This window comes from Gossypium hirsutum, chromosome A09, assembly GCF_007990345.1.
Source record: "Gossypium hirsutum isolate 1008001.06 chromosome A09, Gossypium_hirsutum_v2.1, whole genome shotgun sequence".
Lineage (NCBI taxonomy): Eukaryota > Viridiplantae > Streptophyta > Magnoliopsida > Malvales > Malvaceae > Gossypium > Gossypium hirsutum.
The window spans coordinates 48,672,610-48,680,633 of record NC_053432.1 but is presented as its reverse complement, the minus strand read 5'-3'; the positions used below and the strand labels follow the sequence as shown (position 1 = coordinate 48,680,633).

Sequence of the window (8,024 nt, the reverse complement as noted above, 5' to 3'; positions counted from 1 at the left end):
CCCCTCATCTAAATGATTACCTTTAATTCAAAATTGACAAGAATCAATATCCTCACTAGAGATTCACTCAAATCACTCAAAGTGTTTAAGGTTAAAAAATTAAGCACTTAAAAGTCAAATATGAAAAGTCATTACCATAGGCTTGCATGAAAATCAAATCTCCACCACTGTAAAATGAGATGATACACAAATTAAAAGGTCTTTAAAATGTTGTAATGGGGTTTAGGTTAAAGGTGTGGGAAAGACTGAAAAAGATGATTAGAATCGAGATCGAATTGATAAATTACCAAACTAGAAAAATAAAAAATGCTGAATTACAAAATAATTACATCAATTGAAACTATTCAAGAATAAAATGAGCTTCTTCTCAAAATATAAATTTAACTGTTAAAGCTCAACAATTATAGAACTAAATAATAATCAATATATATCTGTATTTATTTTTTAATCTTTTTTTGATGTTTTTTTTTGAATAATATGTAAATAAGAAGAAATAATTCAGCAACTTAATCAAAAGGCTTAATCAGGCAATTAACCAAATCAAATCTCGATAAAAATAGAGTCAATAAAACGGGGAAAATTCTCAATGAACAAAAAATGAGTTATGAGTTATCATTAATAGGTAAATCAAGAGCTGAAAGGGGTTCACTAAGGGTTAATTATGAAGGTAGGCTTTTTATGGGATAAGTGGGTTAAAACTTAAGTGCCTTTATCATCTTAGTATATCAAATCAAAGGTGTGGTCTTGACATGCATAATTGAAGCAAGTTCTAGAATAACAATTTAATATTGACACACACATAACCAATAATAAAACGAGAAAGAAAAGTGTATGCTCTAAAGGATCAAAATCTCACAAAAATTATGGTTTTTGATATGAATCTTGTAAATCTCAAACTTCAAGATAATACCTCAATTCAGGGAAACAACTTAAAGATTTTTAATTATGAAATTAGACTTATCATGCTTGGTTCTCTCATGTCTTAAAGTTTAAACAACCAATGCACAAATATCTATGAATTTAATTAAAAACATATCAATGATAATCATAAATCGATAAGAATTCATTTTAAAAGTAATATGAGAAAATTACTTGAACACGAGACATAATTTAAGGATTTTCTAATAATCATATAAATAACCTCCCCACACTTAAGATGTAAATTGTCTTCAATGTACAAACAAAAATAAACACAGAAGAAACAAAATATCATAAGAGAGGGAGAGAATTGAAACTACCCTGAATATTGGATGAAATCCCCAGAATAGTGAAAAGCGAAATTGTAGACAAATCTTAAATGTAGTGCATGATTCTGAGTAAGCTATTAAGAAAATAGATACAAGTAGTGAAGAAGATTAAGGAATTATACTCGATTAGAAACAACCATAATAAATAAAAATATAGTTCAAAATATAAAAGTAAAAAAAGTCTAAAAAAACAAAAAAACATAAAAATAGAAATAAATCTAAAAATAAAATAAAATAAAATAAATGGACTCAATGGTCCTCATCATCAAACGCATCAGTGTCATGAGTCGTTGGCGCTGAAGAGGATATATGGAGATGCTGACATATCTGTTGCAATGCTACCGCAAGACTGTCGAACCTCTGAATGCAATATTGCTAGAATTGAGCCAACTGTTTAGGGAGGTCCGCTAAAGTGGCACTAGAAGGAGTAGGGCGGTGACTCGAAGGTGGAGGCTGTGGTGGATTCTCGTGACAGGGAGGAACATCATCAGTGAAGTCCTCGGGTTCGTTCTGAGTGTCAGAATGAAATAATCGATATTGAGGGGTATCCACTCCACGACACCGCTCGATCATCCTCATGTGTATCATGCTTGAGATTCCCCGTGGGGATATCTGGCCAACAAGTGTGAGTGTGGAGCATTGCTCCGGTGTGTCTAGGAGACTGAAGTGTCGAGCGAGGTGAGTCACATAAGAGCCTGAACAGATGAGGCCCCTCATATGGCTGCCAATCTGATGGTGGAAGGCTAAAGCGATAAAGTACACCAAGTCAATGATGTGGCTATGGGCCATGCTCCATAGAAAGTAAGCGTCGTGAGTGCTAATGACTCCAGTGCTCTCTCTTCTGCCTATTAAAGTGTAAGCTAAAAGTCTATGAAGGTACTGTAAAGCTGGAGAGAGAGAAGTCGCCTTTAAGTGACTCCCATCATAAAGGGCCTGGCTCATTGTAAGATCGGTCCAACAACGTGATAGCGAGTGATGGATGTGCCGATAAAGTCTAAGGAAGTCCTTGGAGCTCATAAACTCCTTTGTGTAGAGTCCCATAGCAGCACCAAACTCAGGGATGCTCATATGGCACACCAAACCACCAAGTCAGAAAGTGATGGTGCCTGGCTCATCATGAGACGTCATGACCTGCTATTCAAGAAACATCGCGTAGAACTCCAAAGTAAACTCCATGTAGGTGGGCTCGATGAAGGAGAAAAATTTGTCTCATGAAGCTGTGGTAATGAAGGTGCAAACATCGTCAGCTAGGTGGACTTGCTCCAACGTGGCCCAATCGATACAACAGCCTAGACCGAGTGGTCGCTATCGAAGTAACTGAAATAGATCCTCCTGGGGGCCCGCAGAAAATCAAAGGTAAGGGTGGCAGACCTCAGCGGAGGCACTAGAGGAGGCAGTCACACCATGGGTCTTCCGCTTTTTCGAAGCAGAGATGGCGGTTTTAGACTTGCTGCGAGTGTTCGTCATGGTATGTCTGAGGACGAAAAAGAATTTATTAATAGATGAAGCATTACCAAATATGCAAACTAAGTCTTAAGATAGTAGAATCCAAGTAGACCAAATAGCCAACAAAATGTACGAATACTCAAGCATGAAAAATTCGTATAGTAACACTAGCATGAAGCAACTTGAGAAAATAATAAAGAACAAATCATGACATACTGAAAATAAAAAGAATAACAAGAATTAAGAAGAATAATAACAAGTAACCTAAATAAACTAATCATATTAGAAAGACAAGCAATAGGAAAAAATACATAAATAAATGAATCTAATGTTAAGAACAAATAGTAATAGCAACAGTGAACAATGAATTTAACTAAGGAATAACAATATGATCATATTAATTTTAAAGCAGTAACATATAGAATTAGAAAAGAAAAATGGCTAATAATAATACTACTAATAATAATAAACAATAAAGAAATAAAATAATCTATCTAATAATAATAATAAAAGATAAGAAATAAATAAAGAAATAAAGAAAAGGGAAAGGGAAAAGGGGAAAAGGGATAATCGATGGTGGTAGGGCAGTGTGGAAGCGTGGTGGTCGACTAGGAACAGTGGGGGTCAGGTCAGATGAGGGAAAGGAAGAGGTCGTGGAAAGGGGTTGAATAGGTTTGTGCGCAGGGGAAAGAACAGGGAGGTTGAGGGAGGTGGGTGTTCGGGAAAGGTGCGACAGTCAACGCGCGAAGGTGGCTGGCAGTTTAAGGAGAAGGATGAGAGAGAGAAGAGAAGTCAGAGGGGGGTGCGGGTGGGTAGGAACTAAGAGGGGAAAGGAAAAGAAAAGGAAGAGAGAGGCTTGGGGCGGTGGGGGTTGCGGTATGAGAAAGGAAGGGAAAGGGGTCTGGTCGAGGAATAGATTGATGATGGAGAGGGGAGAAGAGAGGGAAGGTTGATGGTGGACCAAAGGGCAACGAAATGGGGTGATGGTGGCTGAAATGAGGAAAAGAAATAAGCGCGGTGGCTAGGGTTTGGTAAGTTTGAGAAGAAGACAAAGAAATAAAATAAAAATTAGGGTAGGGATTTTAAGGGGGACACGGTCGTGTGAGGCCCGTGTTGGGCCACATGGCCGTGTCACACACCCGTGTGGTGTGTTTTAAGCCCGTGTGCATTTACAAATTTTTAACCCAGTCTCCACACGGCCTTGGATACGGTCGTATGTCACGGCCTTCCACATGGCCATGTCGCGCGACTGTGTTCACTCTCCTTCGCTTCTACCACGCCTGTGTGACCTTCCATATGGCCATGTGCCTTGCCCGTGTAACTCTCTGACTTGTTTTAAAATTGAAAAATTAGAGGTTAACTTATTCGTTCTCTGTGCTAATGCTGTAGGATAGACATTTTGGATTTTTCATCCCTCCTCCATTTGTATCGCACTGCATCACCGGATGTACCTATGTAGAACCATATAAACCATCAATTTTCTTATTTAAAAGTTCTACCTAGTTTGATAACATGGTGACTGCATCTAGATTGAAAACACTGGCTGCTTTCATCAGTTTCATCCTCATAACTTGCCATTGATAATTATTTAGTGACATTTCCTTTATAAACTCATAAGCCATTTCAGGTGTTTTATTATTCAGAGTCCCACCGGTGGCTGCATCGATCAATTGCCTAGTCGAGGTGTTCAAACCGTTACAGAAGGTTTGAACCTATAACCATAGAGGTAACCCATGGTGAGGGAACCTTCTCAATAAATCCTTATACCTCTCTCATGCATCATATAGAGTCTTTAAATCCATTTGTACGAAGAAATAGATATCATTCCTCAACTTAGCTGTCTTAGCTGACGAGAAATACTTCAATAAGTACTCTTCGGTCATTTGCTCCTATGTAGTGATAGAACCTCATAGTAGGGAGTTCAACCACTGTTTAACCTTATTTCTCAATGAGAAGGGAAACAACCATAGTTGAATGGCATCGTCAGAAACGTCATTTATATTAAAAGTGTAGCAGAATTCCAAAGAGTTAGCCAAATGATTTTTGGATCTTCATCTTGCAAACCGTCAAACTAAACAAATTGTTGGATCATCTGAATGGCGTTCAGGTTCAGTTCGAAGTTATTCACAGCAATAGCAGGTCTCACAATACTCAATTCAATCCTAATTAAATTGGGCTTGGCATAATCGTATATAGTACGGGGAGCAGGATTTGGATTTACAAGAATTGTGGCAACCACAGGAGGTAGCTGATTATTTTGATTTTTAGCCATCTCCTCAGTAATATTAAAGATGTCCTCTTGCTTTTCCACTATATTCTGCCAATTTTTCCTTACTTCTCTACGGTTTCTGCGAGCTGTGCTTTCAATTTCACTGTCGAATACTAAAGGTCTTGATGGGTTTCTTCTAGTTATATACTAAAGGAATCTACAGAAGCAAACAAAAGAAAAATTAGAAAACAAAATTAAACTAAAAAAATGCAATAAAAGTAAAAATGGATAAATTAATAAAAATGTAGTGTTCCTAATATCCTAGTCCCTGACAACGACGCCAAAAACTTGATGAGTCACTAAACTAACTAAAATCACGACAAAGGCAAGCGCACCTATCAAATAGTAATATAAGTGTGGTGAGTCGGGAATATCGTATCCACGAGGACTAAAAGTATTAGTAATTACTTCTTTTTTATTATCTAGCCTATAAATTAAAGGAGATATTTTTAATCTGAATTTAACTAAACTAATTATTAAGATTGCGACAGAGAATAGAATGAGAAAATAGTTGAATATAACCAAGGAGAAAGACAATGCCTAGAAAAGAATCCACCTAGACTTCGCTTATTATTCTGAATTTTAATTAGACAATTTATTCACTTGTACCTTGATCCGTAGAATCCCTAAATTATGTTAATATCTCTTTCGAGAGTAAGAACAACTGACTCTGGGTTGATTAATTGAAATCTTTTTCTAATTAAAACCCTTATTGTCTCATTAACTCGATCTATTGATTCCCCTATTAGATTTGACTCTAATCTGGTAGATTTATGTGGTCCTATTTCTAGGATTGCATACAACTCCACTCAATTATGCTAGATCTACTCTTCAACAGAGACTTTTGCTCCACTGAAATAAGCACATCACACTTGAATTAATATCCTTAAAATATTAAAGAATAAATAAGCATACATAATTGAGAACAAGAATAAAGTATTTATCATATAATTCAAAAAATCAAATAATAAGATCCATCATAAGTTTCATCTTTCCTAGGTATCTAGGGAATTGAGTCATAATCTGGGAGGAAAACATCTCAAAATTAGAATAACAACAAGATATAAGAAACCCAATAAAACTTCGAAGGAAATTTGACTAGAGATTTTCAATCCTGAAGGAGATGTAACACCTCTCACCCGTATTCAACACCAGAACGGGGTTACAATCATACTTTTCACATACATTCAATCATTACAAACAATTATCATTCAAACTCAATCAATTTTTCCTTTATACGAGCCTACGAGGCCCTAAATATGCTTTGGGAGTAGTTTAGGACTAAACTGATATCTCAAGAAACTTCCACGAAACTTAGAAAATTTTACTCAAAATAAAGGACACATGACACACGGCCACCAGACACTCCCGTGTCACAGGCCGTGTGGATATTCGAAATGGGAGCACATGGTCGTGTCCTAGTCTGTGTTCGACCCCGTAACTCTCTGACTTGGGTCGCATGGCCAACACACACGCCTGTGTGGCTAACCCGTGTACCCTAAAAATGGCCATACACGCCCGTGTATCAGGTCATGTACTAGGCCATGCCAAACCTGTAGTATACTTATGCCACACGACCAAGTCACACGCCCATGTGTGAGGCCGTGTGGAGCATACGGACTTGATTTGTAGAACCACACTAGGGGACACATGGCCATGTAACATAACTATGTGTCACACACAGCTGAGACACACTGTAACACCCCTTACTCGTATTCGAAGTCAAAATAGGGTAAAGGCATTACCAGATGTAAATGCAATCAAACATATAAAATCGGACCATAAAATTTTGTTCCAATTAAGGTCATTCAAACATATACATAACATCCTTTTTACGGGCCTACAAGGTCCAAGACATGCATCGGAAAGGATTTAGGACTAAACCGAAAACTTCCAGAACTTTTATAACACTTAGAAAATTTTCATGTGTTGGAGAGTCACAAGCCCGTATGGGTAGGCCGTGTGGTCACACACGCCCGTGTGGCTTGGGACATGCCAGTGTCCTCAGCCCGTGTAACTCTTTGACTATGATGTCATCAAGCAAATAAGGTCACACGGCTAAGGCACACACCGTGTCCTTAGGCCGTGTGGAAAATTAAATTCCAAAATCAGGTGCAGACTTTACACGGCCTAGGCACAAGCCCATGTGCTAAGGCCGTGTCTCTCACATGGCCGAGACACATGGCCGGGTCTCTACCCGTGTGTTTACTACTGGGCATTCTGTTTGGCATTAATTAGGGTGCAGGGGACACACGGCTAGACTACACACCCATGGGGCAAGCCGTGTGTGACACACGGCCTAGACACACGCCTAAGTGCCCACCCATGTGGACAAATTTAAGGCTATTTTCCAAGCCTTTTGGCACCCTTAATTTTACAAACACATATATGACTTCAATGGTACTTAAACACTTATAAATCTAGCTCATGCATGATAGCTTCTCGTTACATTATACTTGTTTAAGACACCTTATTATGACAACCATATCTTACCATCTCATACACAATAAGTAATATTTCTTAGTCTTACATGTATGCATTTTTCATACCAACTTATACACCCACACAATAGTTAATTAATAACAACCATAGGCCATATCATAATGGAAATGGGCACATACATACATAAATGAATAGGGTTACAACCCAATAATCATTATGAACCATATCTCATGGCCATATAAAAATAAATCAACTATCATCATAAGCCAATACATTTGGCTAGACCAAGATGACACATAAAAAAAGACCAAGTCCCTATACATGCCATACTCAAAATGTTGAGACTAACTATACCCAAAAGATCCAGTTGATAGTGTGGACGAGTCTCCGACATCCCTTGATCCTATAGCTAGCTTGGCGATACTATAAGGAAATAGAAGAGAAAGGGGGTAAGCATAAACCTTAGTAAGCTGGCATGTAATTAAGAAACAATAAAATATGTATTTTCATACACATACATAACATAACTTAAATCATCTCATTTTTAACAATCATGGTAGCCATATCCTATCTCATTCAAGTCACATAAGGTTCAATAGAACATCAAGATCGTAATGCCT

The 8,024-nt window shown here is 37.7% G+C and overlaps 1 non-coding gene across 1 annotated transcript; it reads left to right on the top strand.

The window, feature by feature from the left end:
- The first annotated feature begins 4,421 nt into the window (after positions 1–4,421).
- On the top strand, positions 4,422–4,528 carry LOC121206810 (small nucleolar RNA R71). Its single transcript, XR_005901983.1, has one exon. It is a non-coding gene; the product is annotated as a small nucleolar RNA R71 (small nucleolar RNA).
- Positions 4,529–8,024: the final 3,496 nt, after the last annotated feature.